This window comes from Cricetulus griseus, chromosome 7, assembly GCF_003668045.3.
Source record: "Cricetulus griseus strain 17A/GY chromosome 7, alternate assembly CriGri-PICRH-1.0, whole genome shotgun sequence".
NCBI classification, from domain to species: domain Eukaryota; kingdom Metazoa; phylum Chordata; class Mammalia; order Rodentia; family Cricetidae; genus Cricetulus; species Cricetulus griseus.
The window spans coordinates 101,200,785-101,220,545 of NC_048600.1; the positions used below are offsets into that span (position 1 = coordinate 101,200,785).

General features: G+C 46.1%; 1 long non-coding RNA gene across 2 annotated transcripts; it reads right to left on the reverse strand.

Moving 5' to 3' along the window:
- Positions 1-3,089: 3,089 nt before the first annotated feature.
- Positions 3,090-19,288, reverse strand: LOC118238911. Of its 2 annotated transcripts, XR_004770775.1 has the most exons (5): positions 19,108-19,288; positions 18,575-18,637; positions 15,418-15,667; positions 14,895-14,941; positions 3,090-3,286 (listed from the first exon to the last, which is right to left on the reverse strand). It is a non-coding gene; the product is annotated as an uncharacterized LOC118238911 (long non-coding RNA). The 2 variants fall into 2 exon arrangements; XR_004770774.1 differs by lacking the exon at positions 14,895-14,941.
- Positions 19,289-19,761: the final 473 nt, after the last annotated feature.

The following is a 19,761-nucleotide window of genomic DNA, read 5'->3' on the forward strand; positions in this document are numbered from 1 at the left end:
GGAGTGCTAGGACGGGTGGCAGGTAGGAAGAGCTGCTGAAGGCTGCGGCTGGGGCCTCAGAGGCCAAGGCGGTCAATTGATCTTGCTTTCACCTCAGTTTTTGCCACAGTCCAAGGAACGTGGATGACTTCAATTCAAGAGACGGTGGGTCAAGGTTTTGTGGTCTGAGTAGGAAAATGTCTTTTGGTTGTTTTTCATTTTTGTTTTTTCATTTAGACTCAGTTTGGCAATGTGTGGTCTGGGTCTTTTTCTTTCGTCATCCTCTGACTCCTCTACCAGTTTAGAGTGGGAGCGGGAGGGAGCTCCCTGGTTGGAAGCTTTCTAAGGTCTTTGTTGTCATTGTTGCTTTTTTTTTTTTTTTTTTTTTTTTTTTTTTTTGTGACAGGGTTTCTCTGTGGCTTTGGAGGCTGTCCTGGCATTTGCTCTGTAGACCATGCTGGACTCGAACTCACAGAGATCTGCCTGCCTCTGACTCCGAGTGCTGGGATTAAAAGCATGCGCCACTAATGCCCGGCGGAAACTTTCTAAGGTCAACCTTTTCCTTTACCCAACCCGCTCGTGCCACTCAGGCCCAGTCCATTGACTTCATAACGCTCCTGGTGCCCAGGCGCCGGTCTCTGCCTCCTGCTAGGACTCCCGGGTAGGGTTGAAGGGGGGGGGGCAGTTTGGAAGAACAAAGAACACCTTCAAGGACACAAAGAAAAGCCCGGTGATAGGTCAGTCACCCATGTCTTGACGGGACCAAGAGGTGGTCACCACTGTGCAGCCTCTCCAGCCTTCTTCCTTCTAGCTAAGGGAAAGCCCGTCGTACTTCCTGCCCCAGTGCCTTTGGTATCAGCCACAGAGATGCGCGCAGGAAAAGCTCCCGAATCTTACACCAGCAGGCTGCCCAACCCACCCAAGACAGTGGTCCTGATTCCCAGTCCAATATCGTTATAGAGCCTGTTTGCTCTTCTATAACAGAGAGAACTTCAGGCACCTCAATGGGCTACAGACTGCAGGGATGAAGACATGAAAATGGTGAAGACACGAAAAGCGATTGGGTAGTGCTTTCCTCTACATCGTTCTTCTGTCTGCCCCTCCCCCCCCCCAGAAGCCCAGATGTGAACTGATACCAAGATTATTTCCGGCCCCAGGAATCTGAAAGCCCTCACCTTCCTGCTAAGACCTTCCCAGCTCCCCAGAAAGCCTTCAGACTCTGCCAGGGGCTGGCTACAAGAAACAGAATTCAGCAGGCTGGGATGGAAATAAGCCCTGAGAGGCTGAGCCATTCCGGGCTGCACCTGTGAGCAGGCCCTCAGATGATGCCCTGTCAGCGTTTCCATGACAAACTCACATTTCCGGGTGTTTCTCTTCCAGCTTGAAGAGCATGACTCTCAGCAAGGCTTGATACTGAAAATGCATTCTGGATTTTTTTTTCCCCAAAAAAAGATTGCACACTCCGTTAAAAACTATGTTCTCCTTATATGTGTTTGCTCTTTATTCTGAACGTTTTGCAGTTTAACGTTTGTTATGAGTTACATGAAAATAGCTGAAACACTTGGGAAGCTCTGTGGTGCAAAACGACTGATGAATGTACACAGCCACCACACAGTGTGGCAAGACCTATCTCCGCAAGATGTCTTCTGCAACCATTTGCCTGTCTCAAAACCTGAAATTCCAGTCATGTTTTCTACTTTTGAGCTTGAAGAAGTCCCAGCCCCAAGTGTCCACTGTAACAATACACATACCTCTAAGATAACTGACTCAGGAAGGCCACCAGCTCCCAGCTGGTGGATAAGGAATGAGGAGGACAATTTTCAGGCATCTAAAAGGTCAGTGGAAGGGCAGAAAGGCAGTAAAATAGAAGATAGAGGTTGCTGGACAGCTTACATATTTTATAGTTTGGTAGGCTTCCCTATAGGAGTATACTCATACATGTATATACATACACACGAGACATATGTGCACAGGCTCACACAGAGACATGCACTTGCACATAGAGAGGGAGAGAGAAAGAGACAGATGCGCTGGAGCAAGTACACACAGAGACATGCACTCCTGCATACAGTGACAGAAACAGAGCCCTGCACTCATTTACAGACCATACACAGAGGGAGTGGTCCTCTACCCTCCACCTGTGCTGTGTCATGTTTACCACTCCCACAATTAAAAATTTCAGTAACTAAAAGTAACTTTAAAAGGAATTTGAAGCCAGGCGTTGGTGGCACATACCTTTAATCCCAGCACTCAGGAGGCAGAGGCAGTTGGATCGCCGTGAGTTCAAGACCAGCCTGGTCTGTAGGGCGAGTTCCAGGACAGGCTCCAAAGCAATACAGAGAAACCCTGTCTCAGGAAAAAACAAAAAGCAAACAGGAATTTCAATCATTTTATTTTTTTAAATTGTTTTAGATACTCTCATGTCGCCCAGGCTGTCTTCAGTATGTAGCAAAGGATGACTTTGTATTCTGTATCTCCTACATCCATTTGAGCAGGCCACCACATTCAGCTTAGGGTTTTGTTTTTTGGGGGGAAGCAGAGGGGGTTCGAGACAGAGTTTTTCTCTGTGGCTTTGGAGGCTGTCCTAGAACTAGCTCTTGTAGACCAGGCTAGCCTGGAACTCAGAGAGATCCACCTGCCTCTGCCTCCCAAATGCTGGGACTAAAGGCGTGCGCCACCACTGCCTGGCCAGCTTAGGGGTTTTTGTTTGCTTTTTTGTTTTTTGAGACAGGATTTCTCTATGTGTACCCCTAGCTGTCCTGAAACCAAACCAGGCTGACCTCGAATTCACAGAGATCCCCCTGCCCCTGCCTCCAAAGTGCTGGGACTAAAGGAGTGTGCCACCACTGCCTGGCTTCAGCTTAGTTTCATATTTCTGTTTTTGTTTTTTAGGTTAGTTTGTTAGTTTGTTTAGTTTTATCTTTTGATTGATAGGGCCACTTTGCAGTGTTTCTTTTTTTAAATAATAATCTTTTTTTAAAGGCAAATCACTTTTTTAAAAAATATTTATTTATTAATTATGTATACAGAGTTCTTGTCTGCATGTGTCCCTGAAGAGCAGAAGAGGGCACCAGATCTCATTACTGATGGTTGTGAGCCATCATGTGGTTGCTGGGAATTGAACTCAAGACCTCTGGAAGAGTAGCCAGTGCTCTTAACCTCTGAGCCATCTCTCCAGCCCACTTTGCAGTATTTCTTAGTCTTTTTCTCTCATTCTTGCATAGCCACAGCTTTCCTCATGCCCACAGTTGCCGTTTTCCAGGACTCTAACACCTCCTCAGGTCAAAACAGAAAACTCAGTCACGTCCTGAAAGAAGACCAAGTCAGCCATCAGCAAACTCCAACCATCCTTCGAAAGCCTTTCCCTATCCCACAACTACACACATTCCTGTTTCCATTCCTGAACTGATCAGACTCTTTTTTGTTTTGTTTTGTTTGTTTGTTTGTTTTTCAAGACAGGGTTTTTCTGTATTGCTTTGGAGCCTATCCTGGAACTTGCTCTGTAGACCAGGCTAGCCTCAAACTCACAGAGATCCCCCTGCCTCTGTCTCCCGAGGGCTGGGATTAAAGGCATGGGCCACCACCAACAAACAGCTGAACTAATCAGACTTGAGCACACTGTCTTACAGGGTTTGTCATGTCACTGGAAGGGAAGGGTAACTTTGTCCTTAGGCCAAGTGTAAATACTGCTCCCTGAAAGAGATAAGTCAGTTAACTGTGATTAATATTTCTATTATGTGCAAGATGCTATACTAAACCCACTAGATGATGTTTCAATGCTAGCTCTTACCCTTGAGTATGAATATATTGAGTATCAAGGGAAGGAAGCATGAGGATCTGTGTTTGATCTCCAGCACCCACAAAAAAAGCCTGGAATGGTAGCCACAAGCTGGTAATGCCAGAGCTGGAGATTCAGAGACAGTGGATCCCTTCCAAATCCCTCAGATATCTTGACAAAAGAGCCCTGCAACAAAAAAACAAGCTAAGCAGCTCCTGAGGTCAATGTCATAATGTTGCCCTCTGGCCTCTACATGCATTTACACACACCTAGGACCAGTGCAACCCCCTTCCCCCCCTCCCCGCCCCCACAAACACACAATCCCAAAAGAAGACTGCTCATTCTGGGCTCCAGAGAGGCTCTGGCTTAGAGGAAACAAGCAGGAGGTGGAAGCAGATAAGGCCACACGGAGGATGGAGAGGAGAGGGAGGGCAGAGGATATTGAGAATTAAACCCAAGGCACACACTAACAAGTAGATAGAGAAGCAGCAGCTAGTGAGGCAGGAGGGTGACTCCAGAGTCCTGGGAGCATCTGAAGAAAGTGGAGAAGACAAAGAGAAAGGCATAAACTAATCAAGGACAAAATTCTACTGATGGGTCGACAAGAATGGAGGATTAACTATCAAATCTGTCAACATGGAAGTCACTGTTGATCTTGGGAAATGTGGTTTTGATGTCATAGTTGGGACAGAAGCCTGATTGGAGTGTAGAGAATGGGAAGGGAGGAAGTAGGAACAGTATTTTTCCTTTTTTAGAGATCTATTATCATTTAAAAATAGTATTCTTTATGTGTATGAGTGCTTTGCCTGTGTGTTTGTCTGTATACCAGAAGCATGCCTCGTGTCCACAAAAGCTAGAAAGGGGCATCAGCTCTTTTTGGAGTAGAGTTATAGATGATTATGAGCAGCCATTTGGGTGCTGGGAATTGAACCCCGGTCCTTTGGAAGAACAGCCAATGATCTTAACATTTGAGCCATCTCCCAGCTACTATTCTTATTAAATTTTTTTTGCGGTTTTGTGTGTGTGTGTGTGTGTGTGTGTGTGTGTGTGTGTGTGTGTGTGTTTGTGCACACCCAATGTGCAGTTGCTCATGGCTACAGGGACATCTTCCTGGAGTTGGAATTGGGAGCCACTGGACATGGGTGCTGACAATCAAACCCAGGTGCTCTGTAAGTACTCTACTGTGTTCTGAGTCATCTGTCCAGTACCACCACCCCCAGTATAAAGTTGATGTAGTTTGTTTGAAAAAGGGTCTCTATGTGTAGTTCCAATTGGCCTAGAACTCACAGAGATCCACCTGACTCTGTCTCCCAAGTACAGGGATTAAAGGTGAGCTTCACCAGGCTCAGTGTAGATATTTTTAAACTGGTTAAGCGTGGTTAGCAGACAAGTGGTGACGTGAATGAGGGGGAATGGAAGTTTTTTTTTAAGATGAGTTTTTATATCCCATTAGCATGCTGATGAGAACAATCCCCTTGAGAGAGAACATTTGATGATGCAGATGAGAGGATAATTGCCGAGTGATGCCTTTAATAAGCAAGAGGGGAAGAGAATCCTGTACAAGGGGAGGGGCTGGCGACAGACAGACGTGTGGATGGTCCATTCACAGCACATGGAGGAAAGATGATGTGTGGGTCTGCCCAAGGGGAGTAGGTATTTTTGGTGTTGGATAAGGACTATTTTCTGATTTTTCTTTTTATTCTAAGTGGGAAGAAAATGATGTCACAAGCTGAAAGTGAGATGTGGGCAGAGCTACGTGGAGGTCTGGGAAGAGAAGATATGTCACGTAAGCAACCACAGGGATTAAAAGCATTGGTTCAGCATGGTGGTGAATCCCTTTGGTCCCGGCTCTCGGGGAGAGAGAGGTAAGCTATTCTCTGTAAGTTCAAGAACAGCCTAGTGAGTTCCAGGACAACCAAAGAACCTGTCTCAAAAAACAAAAAATGAGATGAGAGATTGAGCCACCACATGTGGTTTACATGCAGGGCTGGTGTTTTCACCCAGGGCTTCATGCATACTGGAAAAGCATTCTATCCAATGAGCTACTCCCCCAGCCCCTTCATGTACTGCTAAATGATAAAGATACATTCTTAGAGATGTGTCATTAGGCAATTTTATTTTATGAAGTTTACTTCATAATTATGGTGGCACTGGGTGATATAATCTTAGGGAACTGTAATGTATGGCCAGTCATTGATAGAAATGCCATTTTATCTGTGCATGACTATAAGGTTGAATGAAATCAGGGAGGCAGGACTCTACTCTGCTAGAAGTCATGTCCTCTGTGTATGTGTGCCAGTGTGTGTGTGTGTGTGGTGCATACACATTTGTGTATGTGGCTGTATGTACCCTTCCTTGTGTAAAAATGTGGAAAGCAGAGGATGATTCTGATTCTGATGTCTTCCTCTATTACTCTTTATCTTTAGAGCTTTTTTGTCTGTCTGGTTAGTTTGGGTATTTTTTGTTTGTTTTGGGTTTTGGTTGTTGCTGATGATGTTGCTGTTTATTTGTTTGAGACAGGGTTTCTCTGTGTAGCCCTGGCTATCCTGGAACTCTTTTGTAGACAAGGCTGGCCTCGAACTTAGAGATCCACCTGCCTCTGCCTCCTGGGTGCTGGAATTAAAGGCATGTGCCACCACCACTGGGATGTTTTGGGCCTTTTTTTTTTGTGAGATGGTGTCTCAGGAAATTGCTTACTGTAGGCTAGGCTGTCTGCTGGCTGGTAGATCTCCACAGCTTCAAGAGTCTATCCTTTTTTATAGACTGGTCCTCACTATGTAGCCTCTAACTCATGGGCGACAGCCTCTGTCGCCCGAGTGCTGAGATGAAAGGTGTAAGCCACCACCGCCTATGAGTCCTGCCCTTTAAGATGAGAGAGCTCAAGGCAACTCTCTCTGTCCTCCTATCAGTGCATGCTCTCAGGAAATACCATGGGGAGGGAGTGCTTAGCTGAAACCAAACTGACCAGAACTTTCATCTTCAACTTCTGGCCTTCTGTGTGAGGTGTGGGAGAATAAATTTAATGTTTCAGCCATCCAGCATTCGGTGTTTTGCTGTGACAGCCTAAGCATATTCACACAAGTTTCAAAGAACACACAGACCTATTCTAACATCACACGAGGGCCCAGACAACATGTCAGTCTTGGTTGTTTGCCTTTGGCTTTTTTTAATACATGGTCTGAACTCTTAGACAAGGCTGCCTTGAACTTTCAATCATCCTCCAGTGCTAGGATTACAGTCTGTGACAGGCTTACATCCGAGTGTCTATTGTGATGGAACACAGTAGTAGCCTGAGAAGCCAAGGAGGTGGTGGTTAAGAGGGCTCGGTGATTGGGAGGGGTGGTCCCTGCAGCTGGAGGAACATAGGCAGTGCTGGTAACGGTGCCCACTCTCTGCCTCTTTAGGATAAACTCAGTGATTAAGGTGGCTTCTTGGGATCAACAACAACAAGAGACAACTGGGAATTCTCTGGGTTTTAAGAGCTGTGTCAGAAGCTGAGGACAAAAACAAACTATGAGGCTGGTCAGATGATTTAGTGGATGAAGGTCCTTGACACCAAGTCTGAAGACCTGAGTTTGACCACCATTATCCACAGGGTGGGAGCAGAGAACCAGTTCCTGCAAGCTATCTTCTGCCTCCTACACATGCATTCTCTATGGCACAACTGAATCCCTCCCATGTGCAAACTAACAATACATACATGTAATTTTGTTTGGTTTTTTTCAAGACAGGGTTTCTCTGTGTAACAGTCCTGGCTGTCTTAGAACTCTGTAGACCAGGCTGGCCTTGAATTCAGAGATCTGCCTGCCTCTGCCTCCCAAGTGCTGGGATTAAAGGCATGCCCCGTCATTGCCCAGCTCATAAATGTAATTTTAAAAGTATATTTGCTTTATACCACAACTAGCCCTAGGAAGTGGTAAATGATGTCAGATACTCTGTTACAGGGGAAGCCACTGACATACAGAATGGTTAAATGACTTGTGAATAGGCACACAGCCAATAAGGATCCAAGTAGACAAAGTCAGAATTGCCTTAAATGAAAGAAAGCAGGCTCTTCAAGGAGGATCCAATACAAGACATTTTCCTTTTTTCTTTAGTTGTTGTTTGAGACAGTCTCACTATGTAGTTCTGGCTGTCCTGAAACTCACTATGTAGAGCAGGCTGGCCTCAAACTCATAGAGATCCACCTACCTCTCTCTCCTGAGTATTCCCTTTATTCTTATACTATATGCCTGGGTGTTTTGTCTGCATGTTATATCTGTGCACCAACTTTGTACCTCGTGCCCTCTCAGAGACCAGAGAAGGTTTTGGATCCCCTGGGACTAGAGTTACAAGTGGTTGTGAGCTCCCACCTGGGTGATAAGAATCAAACTTGGATCCTTAATAGGAGCAGCCAGTGCTCTTGGCTGCTGGGCCATCTCTCCAGTCCCATAAGGCATTTTTATGTACTTGTTTATTTTGTTGACAGGACCTTTACTATGTGCTCCTGGATGTTCTGGAACTTACTAAACAGACTAGACTGGCCTCTAGTTCACACAGATCCCCTGGCTGCCTCCCCAGTGCTGGGATCTAGCGTATCACCATGTGTGTGCTGCCTCAATCCAAAGCATTTTAGATGAGCTCCGACACTCAACAACATCTGCTTCCATTCTTCTTCCTCTCCTTCTGCCTCCTGCTCCTTCAGTCTGAGATGGTTTCCAATTATTTACAACTGGAAATGCTCTGACCAAATGTACGCCAAAAGCGCCAAACAGCCTATGAGTTGTGCAAGCTAAGAATGACTGGGGAAAAATATCCTGAGGGCTAATGGTAGTGTTCTTTGGAAAAGAACTATTTGAGTCTAAAATATAGGCTGTGGGGCATAAGTTGACAATTGAGGACAGAATAAAAAGAAGTTGAATTGCTTTGCTGAGGATTGAGAGAAACTTGAGGGTTTTGGGCTGAAATTTTAGTTTGCCTTCAATTTGACATTATTATGAAGTGTCATCCTTGTATAGTATCCCAAACTTGCATCATATCTCTGATTTCCTGAAGGCCAAATCCCAAGAAGTTAATTGGTCTCAGTACATGGGTATTTTTTGTTTTTTTGAGACAGGATCTCACTCTATGACTCTCTAGAACTCTCTAGAGCTCTCTCTTTGTAAAACAGGCTGGCCTGGAGCTCACAGAGATCCCCCTGCCTCTGCCTCCTGAGTGCTGGGACTAAAGGCGTGTGCTACCACCACACTCGGCATGACACAGATGTAGTAAAGTTTGCTTTGCAGTTGTTCGATTTTTTATACTCAGGCATTATTTTATGTGTATGTGTTTTGCCTGCATGTATGTATGTGTGCCACTTTTATGCCAAGTGTTTAAGAAGGTCAGAGGAAAGCATAGGACTCCCTAAACCTGGAGTTACAAAGGGTTGTGATCCTTCATGCTGGGAATTGAACCTGGGTCCTCTGGAAAAGTGCCAAGTGCTCTTTACTGCTGAGCCAGCTCTCTAGCATCTTATTTTTAAATTTGGAATCAAATATCTCTGCAGATTAAAGCAGTTTAGATTTTTACCAGCAAATAAAAAAGTCTTGGTCTTAAACCTTCAATAGATAAAAATTCCTTTATTCTGTAGTTTGATACTATTGGTGACATTGAACCTGTGTTCTATGTATTTAGTGACTATGCTGGTTTGAAAGAAAATGGTCTCCAAAGGGAGTGGCACTATTAGGAAGTATGGCTTTATTGGAGTAGGTGTGGTCTTGGAGGAAGTGTGTCACTGTGGGTGTAGGCTTCGAGGGTTCCTATGTGCTCAAGCCATGCCCTGTGAGAATCTACTTCTTGTTGCTTTCATATCAACACTTAGCAGCTCATTCTCCAGATCCATGTCTGCCAGCATGCTGCCATGCTCCTTACAATGACGATAATGGACTAAACCTCTGTAAGCCACTACCTCAATTAAATGTGTTCTTTTATAAGAGCTGCCATGGATAGCCCGGTATAGTGATGTACACACCTTTAATCCCAGTACTCAGGAGGCAGAGGCAGGGGGATCTCTATGAGTTTGGGGCCAGCCTGGTCTACAGGACAGACAGGGCTCCACAGAGAAACCCTGTCTCAAAAAACCAAAACCAACCAAACAAAAGAGTTGCAGTGGTCACAGTATCTCTTCACAGCAATAGAAAGCTTAAGACCGGCAGGGTGGTGGTGGCTCATGCCTTTAAAGCCAGCATTCGGGAGGCAGAGGCAGGAGGATCTCTGTGAGTTGGAGACCAGCCTGGTCTATAAGAGCTAGTTCCAGGACAGCCTCCAAAGCCACAGAGAAACCCAGGCTCAAAAAACCAAACGGAAACAAAACAAAAAAATAAATAAAAAACAAAAAAAGAAATCCTAAGACAGTGACCATATCTATGTTTTCATTTTTTAAAAGTCTCTGTGTGTGGACCAAGTATGGTTAGACACGTTTGAATCCCATTACTAGAGAGGCAGAGACAGGCAAATATCTGTGAGTTCACAGCCAGTCTGGTCTTCATAGAAGGTTCCAGGACAGCCAGAGCTATATATTGAGACACTGTCTAATAAATAAATAAATAAATAAATAAATAAAGCCATTTGGCTTGGGGATAAATTGTAGTAGCTCAGCTGGTAGATGGTGGACTACTTGATTAGCTTGTATGAAACCCTGGGTTCAATCCATAGCAGCCCTAAAAATTTATCATGATGAAGTAAGTCTGGTAGCCAACCACTTGAGAGGAAGAGTCAAGAGAAACAGTTCAAGGTCATCCTCTACTATTTAGCCACTTCAAGACTATAAGCCTTTAATTGCCTTCTCACATGGTGATGCATTCCTGTAATATCAACACCCTGGAGGCCAGAGCCCAGGAGGTCACAAGCCAGGCTAGGGCACCCAGGAAGACCCTGTCTGAATGAAAGCAAAGGAAATTGCTTTCTGCCAGTGGTGGTGGCTCACACCTTTAATCCCAGCACTTAGGCAGAGGCAGGCAGATCTCTGACTTCGAGGCCAGCTTGGTCAACCGAGTGAGTTCCAGGACAGCCAAGCCTACACCAAGGAACCCTGTCTCAAAAGAACAAACAAAACAGAACAAAATTTTCCTGTATTAATCTCATCTATGTCTTATGTTATCATATTCCTAGTAACCACCACATACAACACACACACACACACACACACACACACACACACACCCCACCCCCACCATTCCTCTTCCCTACCTATTTAGCCTACAACTGCAATAATTTGTCTGGTTTTAAAACTGGAAGTATTACCTCCTGGAAAGGGCAGATTGGGACCAGATGTCCTTACAGGAGGCTCCAGCCCCTCCTTCAACCTTTCCACAGTCTGTGTCACTGGTGTGCGGCTCTGGGTTGGCATTGTGCCATGGACGCTTTGGAGAACCCTCAACCAATAGGCCCCAACCATCCCTCAGTCCATGCTGCTACCCTGAGGAATGATGTCTTGATGAATTTCCAACTAAAGCCTTAATGGGTCTTGGGCAACAGCAGGTGCTGTGGCTTGAATCTGAAGTATCTCCTACGATCTCCTGTGAGTGAACATGTGGTACCGTGCTGGTAGCTCTGTCTAGGGAAGTTGTAAAGCCTTTGATGCATGGGGACTAATAGAAGTGAGTCACTAGGGTGGTCCCTGAGGGAGATGTCCATCCCTGGTTCCTGCCTGAGCTCTCTGCTTTCCTGATTGGCCAAGAGATGAGAGGCTCCCATTCATCTATCTCCCTCCCTTAAGTTGCTTCTCTCAGCATTTTGTCTGAGTAACAAGAGAAATGACTAATACCATAACAACGCTCCATCAGGGACACAAGAGAGAGTCCCTGCTGGTACCTGCAAGACTTTAGGTGTCAGGAAGGGCAACAGGATATAGGGGCCAGAAGGAAACCTTATCACTTTGAAGTTGGACCAAGAACCAGCCTGCCCATGGGTTTGCCCCAGAAACAGCCCGAGAAAGATGATCTGGGATCTCGGGATGTCTTTCCTCTTGCATCCTTTCCAGTTCCCTGAGTCCTCAAAATAAACATTTGAGAAATGTTCCAAAGCCTATAATGACTTCATGCATATATTTATTGACTCGGTTTATGTCCCCCAAGATTTGGGACGGATTCCCCTCCCTGGCATATCCCGAGGACCCAGCACCACCAGAGCGAGCACATTTGTACTGGAATAAATGTTCACAGATGCCCAAGAAGGGCCTCAGAAGAGCAGCCAAGGACACAGGATGTTGAAAACTCTCCTGACCCATGGCTCCTTTAGGCCAGACCTTTTTATTCTCATCAAGAGACTGCTGGGAAGATGATTAGCTCACTCAAAGCAAGAACAAAGTCCTGGCTCCCATTCCATCCGTGGCACTGAACCGGGCACAGAAGGGAGCTAAATCCTGTACTGACTGCATTTGGGGAGAGGGAGGAGAGAGGAGGGGGAGAAAAAAAAGGGGCAGGGTGAGTAGGGGAGGGAGGGAAGGAGTAGTGCCTCCCGAAGCCTCTAGGCTACTGGGAGGTTCTAATGAAAAGCCTGCCAGACCTTTAAGCAGAGCTCCACCGCCAGCAGGCTCTGATTGCTCATTGTGTTTGGTTATAATTAGCAGCATATTCTGCGATGGCAGAGCAGACAGTGAGCAGGAGCAGGGCTGGGGAAAGGCTGCCACCCTCGCAGCCACCAGTCCCCATCCCTGGGCTGCAAAACCTGGGCTCCTCCACTTCTAGCCTTGCCTGCCCTGTATCCTCAGGCAGGATCCTGGGGTTGGCCAACCTTGACCACGATTCTGGGCCAACCCCAAACACCTTTCATATTCAAAGAGAGAGCTGTCTGCTGACTTAAAGGCAAGGGCCGGAGATGGGTATCCTGGGATTCTAGGCCAAGTTTTGTCTGCAAGGTGACTGCAGGCAAGTGAACTTCAGCTTCCTCATCTATAAAACAGGGACAATAAAAACCACTGCTTTTCTAATGGGTGTGGTGAGGCTGAGATAACACATTTAATACAATGGAAGAGTGGTGCAGGGCTGTCTGTGCAGAGGGGACCATGGGTGGTGGCTGTCTGTGCAGAAGGGACAGGTGACTTGACTCTGCACACATATAGACCCTTCCCTTCCCCTTTCTGTACTCTCTCACCGGCTCAGGCCAGGCTCATCTCCCAAGGGTACTCAGCAGACTGCACCTCACAGATGTTTAATTTTTTAACATTTATTTGTTTATGAGGATACAACATGCCACCGTACATGTATGGAGATCAGAGGACAATTTATAGGAATTGGTTCTCTCCTTTCACTTTATGGGGGTCCTAGGGATTGATCGGTCATCAGTCTTCTTGTAGCAAGCACCTTTATTCATTGAGCCATCTGGCCGGCCACATGCCTTAGTTCTATCTCAGTTTCTATGTGACTGTGTGACCTGTCCCATCAGAATGGTCTCAAACATTTTAATCTGTGACCTTTGAAATACAACTTATGGTACCTAGTGATAGAGAACCCACATATGCACAAGCAGATAGAAAACAATCTTCACAAAATACTTATCCAAACCAGGCCGGGCAAGGTGGTGACACACACCTTTACTTCCAGAAGGTAGAGACAAGCAGATCTCTGTGAGTTCAAGGCCAGCCTAGTCTACACAGAGAGTTCCATGACTGGCTCCATAGCTACTGAGAAACTAGAAAAACAAACAAAGACTGATCCTAGGTATGAAGGAGTATTATAGGTGTATAGGAGAGCATAGCCAGAGGCAAGGACGTCTGGGAGAGTCCAGAGTGGACATGTTCCTAAGCTATGTGTGTGTGTGGGGGGGGCTTGGACAGTGAGGAGAAAGGAAAGAGGGAAGAACCAGGTGCAGCAGCCAGGAGGCCCCAAAGAGAGTAGACAAAGGGGGCAGGTAACCAAAATGGTTAGATTATATAGGGAAGGGCATTTACAGTAAGGGCAGGGTAGGGGGCGGGGTATGCCAGCCGGGAGGACCCGTAACAGGTAACAGATAGGGACTGAGTGTTTAAGGGAGATCCTGGAGGCCAGCTTCTGCTTTGCTATGTTAAATAAGCACCTCAGTCATTTTATGCCAGGTTTGAAACCTAATACCCAGCACTTGGGAGGCAGACACAAGTCTATCTTTCAGAGGCCAGCCTGATCTCCAGAGCTAGTTCCAGAGCAGCCAGGGCTACACAGAAACCCTGTCACAAACACACTAATAAAGACTGTTCTCTACTGAAGGCACTTTTACTGTTATTGTGAGAAAGAAATCTCAAGAGCTGGAGGCACTCTCTAAAGCCATTGAGGCAGAATTGTGGAGGTGGCAGTCTGAGCCAGTCCATTGTAAGGGAGAGTTTTTGTACGTTTTGGAATCTTCAGAATTAAGCTGCTACCAGGGAATCAATCACCCATCCTTTCTCTCCCACCTGCAAGCTAAAACTTCTTAGGTGGGGCTCCGGCAACTCCTCCAAATGCCACAGAGCTGAGGTGCCAGAGAAGGTCCAGATCTCTGTAGTCTCAGCCAGACAGGAAATGCTCTAAGATCGGATTGTACTTATGTTTTTTTCCATAACAAAATCAGGACTTTCGGCCTTATAAGTACTCCAGAGGACAATAGGCTAAAATGGCTTAAAACTGAAACCATCCTGGAAAGTCCCCAGTTTGTGGTCACTTGGTTACCTTGAGAAGTGGAGAATTCGATGCCAAGAAAGTCAGAAGAAAGGGGAACCCTCTCCCCTATGCATCCAGGTTCTGCCCTCTAACTTGGGGAGAAAGTCTTGGGTTTCTCCAACTCCCTGAAATACTGGAATCTTCTAATACCCCCTGAAGGTATTTCACTACTCAATACTTTTGTGGGTTTAAGTTTTTTAGAAGGACGGGACCCTGAGAGGTAGAAGTAGAGGGGGAAGAGAAGTGGGAACCCTACAAAATGTTTCTCATATCTGCCTGAGCTGGCAGATCATTCTTCCCTGGCCTGAGGCCACTCCTACCTCAGTCCCCAGCACATACAACACAACCCCTCACACACAACATTTACCCAGTACACTTAGCAGCTTGGCTGTAGCCAAGGGTGGCTACTGTTGTAGCCAGCCCAAGAGAGACTGGGCTGGACTGAAATTTCGCAACCGGCTCTTTTCTTCCTGGATCAGTTTCATGAAAGAGAGTGATGTAATAATTACCTTTGGGACCTCAAACTCTGGGATTTGACACGGATGAAATTCAGGAGCTTGAACAGAAAAATAGTTCTATGAAAAGATCTATAAGCAGCCTTCTCCAGTCTTCTCTATTCACACAATTCTTCACAATTTCTCCTCCTTTCAGGGTGGATTAGTTTCCTATTACTATAACAGAATGCCAAAGACTATATACTTGATGAAGAAAAGGGCTTCTGGAGATGCAAGGTCATGGTGCTAGACTCAGCCTGGCTCCAGTGAAGGCCTCATGGTGGATGACATGTGGTGCAGTATCAGGAGCGTGTGCAAGACAGAGCGATTACACAGCAGATAGGAAGCCAGAGAGAGCTGGGGGGGGGCAGAAGGACTTTCACTAGGCTGTGCCTCCTAAAGGCCCCACTGCATCTCAATGCGACTGCACTCAGATCAAGTTCTGAACACACAAATCTCAGGAGTCAGAAACCACATCCAAGCCATAGCATAGCCTAGCTACATACACTTCCCTCATCTCCATTCCCCAGATACATACCTGGCCATTGAGAATGGTCATTTCCAGACCTGAGCCTTCTATGGTGTCAGAAAGCTTAGAGTGGGAAGGATATAGGCTCCAACATTGCTCCCCCAGGGAGAAATCTAGATGAAGCACTCTGGGAAGCCAGCTTCTTTCCCATAGACCCCAAAGAGATGAAGCAGAGCAGATGGGGGGATCTCACAAGGCCTTTCAATTCCACTGCTTTCCATCAGTCCTGGCCCAGTTCATGGCATCAACGTGGCAGCCCCTAACCTCAAAGCCAATAAATAAAGTTCCTTTAGACTTTTGCATGCTTACCTTGCTCCAAGCTCCAGCCCCACTCACCCTTGGCCTTGTACCTTCTGGAAGCAATGCCTTTAATTAAAACCCTCTGACTACTGTTGCTTTCTACCATCTGCCTCCTTTGCACACTTGTTTCCTATGTCTAGGTTTCTGGGAATCTAATTGTCACTAAATTACAGGGTAATACTAATAGGAGGCTGAGAGCCCAGTTAATGGCGCTCTTTTCCACTAAGCAACAATTGTAGTAATCACCAAGCTAAAGGCTCCCGAGCATTAACTCAAGGTTGCTGGGGTTTCCTAGCCCACGCTTTCTCCCCACCCCTGTCTGAGCAACTGAATACAGTTCATGGGGCAAGCGGAAAACCCAGAGGCAGTCAGATGAAGAAAGATGTGGTTGAGAGAACTTGGGGGAAAGCAAGACATCTCAGGGATAGGAATTTGAGTCACAGTAAAACCAGGAGCAAAAGGAATTGGGCTCAATGTTTCAAAAAATAAAAAATCTTGGAAAAAGAACCTAAATAATGCCGGGTGGCACATGCCTTTAATCCCAGCACTCAGGAAGCAGAGGCAGGAGGATCTCTGTGAGTTCGAGGCCAGCCTGGTCTACTGAGAGTTCCAGGATAGCCTCCAAAGCCACAGAGAAACCCTGTCTTGAAAAACAAAAACAAACAAACAAACAAACCAAAAAGAAAGGAAGAAAGAAAGAAAGAAAGGAAGGAAGGGAGAGAGAGAGAGAGAGAGAGAGAGAGAGAGAGAAAGAAAGAAAGAAAGAACCTAAATAATCACAAAGAACTGATTCTGGCTCCGTTCTGGAGTAATATGGTGGGACGGAGGTAGCACAGGCCCCTGACTCACTTATTTCAGCCTGGGCCTGATGGAGGAGGGCATGTGAGAGTTAAACATGCCCCTCTGCAGAGCAAATCCACACCCACTGACATTCCAAACAGACACACTCACTCCAACAACACCACAATCTCATCCAGGAACCTATGCACACACGGAGAGCAGGAAGTTCTCCCCCCACTCCCCTAGACAGGGTTTCTCTGTGGCTTTGGAGCCTGTCCTGGAACTAGCTCTTGTAGACCAGGCTGGCCAGGAACTCACAGAGATCTGCCTGCCTCTGCCTCCCGAGTGCTGGAATTAGAAGCACACACGACCACCACCCTGGAGAGCATGGGTTCTTGACTTCAGGGTAATCACAGTCTGAAAGACAGACAAAATGGAATCCAGCTACCAGTGCCTATTCCTGACACTTGTCACCTATCCCTCAGGAAGCCTTCCACAACAAGATGTCATCTGGAAGAGAAAGATCATTCTCAACCTACACATGGGGAAACCAAGGCTCTGGAGGGACTAAATGATATTCTCAGGTTCTACATGGCCCAAGTTTTTAAACTGTTCATCACTCAGCTCTTCCTAGGTAAGTCCCCAGCAATGTCTCCATCTGCACTTAAGAGAGCCCTTGCTACGCTCCACCTTCTCACACCATCCCCTGGCTTATCCTGAGGACCTGGGAATGCATGGCCCCCTCCCTTCCACCAGGGTTGGGTACCATCCAGGGATGCTCCAGGGCTTTTAGATCTTTACTGAAAGGAAGGCTCTCCACTCTTTCTAATTAGCTTCCTTTCCATATAAGGCCTGGACTGGGGAACAAACCCAAATGATAGACGGTAGGGTGCTTCAGTTCAAGATGTGTCATCAATCGCATGTAATTAAATGTTAAAATAGATATTTTAGCTGAGTAACAAATAGATACTAAACTCCAAAGTACAGTGGTAGAGTAGCAGGATTTACACAATTGTCAGGACATATATAAGAAACAAAAAAAATTGGAAGTTTCTAGATGGGGATTAAAAAAAGGGGGGGGGACAGAATCATGCATTCCACCCTGCCTCCACTGGAGGATGACTGGAACTTTTTTTTTCTGAGACAGGGACTCACTATGTAGCCCTGGCTAGCCTAGAATTCCATATGTAGACCGGGTTGGCTTCAAACTTACATAGACCTGCCTACTTCTTCCAAGTAGTATTCTACCATCCCCGGCCTGACCTGAATTTTTGATCCTCCTGCCTCTACCTCCTTAGTCCTGGGATTACAAGCATGTACCACACCTGGGTTTTATAGCGCTCTTTGGATATGCTAAGCAAATAGTCTACCAACTCAGCCATGTCCCCAGACACTAGATGAGAACTGAAACAGTGAGGGGTAGACCAGACTTTGGAGCAAAGGTGGGCACTCTGGGTGACAGAGGAGGTTGACCTGGTGTGGTAGCCAGGTTTTCATTATTCTGACAAAAAAACCTGAGCAAAACAACAAGAAGGACTTATTTATTTAAACTGCCACAGATTTCAGTCTGTGCCTGGCTGGTTTCATTGCTGTGGGCCTGAGATGAGGCTAAGTATCACGGTGGGGAACACCTGGTGGAGTACCCAGCTCACCTAATGGCAGATGAGAAAGAGACAGAGGAAAGGACAGGGAGCAAGACGCATTTTCCTAGCATACACCCAGGTAGGCATCACCTACCTCTCACAACCTCCCGGTAATGACATCACATTTTGAACACACCAAAGGTATCAGACCCTGAATAGGTCAGAGCTCTCGTGCTCCAATCACTTCCCAGAAGCCCACCAGCTGGTAAAGTGCTTAAACACTATGCACAAAGCCTCGGCTTCAATCCTCAACACCACACAAACCCGGCATGATGGTGCACACCTGTGATCCCGGCACTGGGGAGGTTGAACCAGGAGCACCAAGAGTTCAAGATCATCCTCAACTATATAGAGAGCACAAGGCCAGCCTGGGCTACACGAGACTGTCTCAGAAAAGAAAATCATATTCAAACCCTAACACCTGGCATGGCTGCAGGTCTTACCCGAGAGAGAAGCTTGGAGGGACAACAACTTCAGCCAACAGAATTAAAGAGATGGCCAGAATCCTAGGGATGAAGAAATAAGAAATGAACCCAACAATGATGTTCGCCTCAACTGAGAGGTCCCAGCAATGAGAGAACATAAAGCACCCACAGAAGTGTCAGCAGTAAATACCTGCCAAGCAAAGGAAACATCAATGCCAGATCCCCATGCCAAGAACAAGCCAGTGGAAATCTACCTGCTTCCTCCCACTGCAACACTGCAAGGATCAAGAACCACAGCCTGAGAAGTAGAAAGGGGTCATAGAAGGGGATGGAGAGATGGCTCAGTGGTTAAGAACACTGGCTGGTCTTCCAGAGGTCCTGAGTTCAATTCCCAGCAACCACATGGTGGCTCACAACCATCTGTAATGAGATCTGATGCCTTCTTCTGGCCTGCAGGCATACATGCAGACAGGATACTATATAATAAATTAATATTTAAAAAAAAAGAAAGAAAAGGGCCATAGAGATAGCTGGCAGGTAAAAGCACTTACTGACAACTTGATGATCCCAGATAGCTCAGGTTCAAAGCATTTACTAATCTGCAGAGGATCTGAATTCAGTTCCCAGCACCTATATGGTGATTCACAACCACCTTTACCACTAATTTCCAGGGGATTTGGTGCCCTCTTCTGGTCTCTTGCACACATGTGGTGCATATAAACTCACACAGGTTCACAGTCCTATAAAAATAATTAGGAAGTTAGGCGTAGGTGGCTCAAGCCTTTAATCCCAGCACTCAGGAGGCAGAGGCAGGTGGATCACTGTGAGTTCGAGGCCAGCCTGGTCTACAGAGTGAGTTCCAGGACAGCCTCCAAAGGAATACAGAGAAACCTTGTCTTGAAAAACCAGAAAACAAACAAACAAACAAACAAACAAACAAAAAATACTAAGTAGGGCTGGAGAGGTAGCTCAGAGGCCTTCCAGACATCCTGAGTTCAAGCACCCACATGATGGCTCAAAACCATCTATAATGAGATCTGGTGCCCACTTCTGGAATGCAGGCATACATGCAGGCAGAACACTGTGTAAATAAATAAATACACATCTTTTAAAAATATTAAGTAAATATATACTTAAGACTTATTTATATGTATGTGAGTGTTTTGCTTTCATGTATGTCTGTGCACCAAATGTAAGCCTGGTGC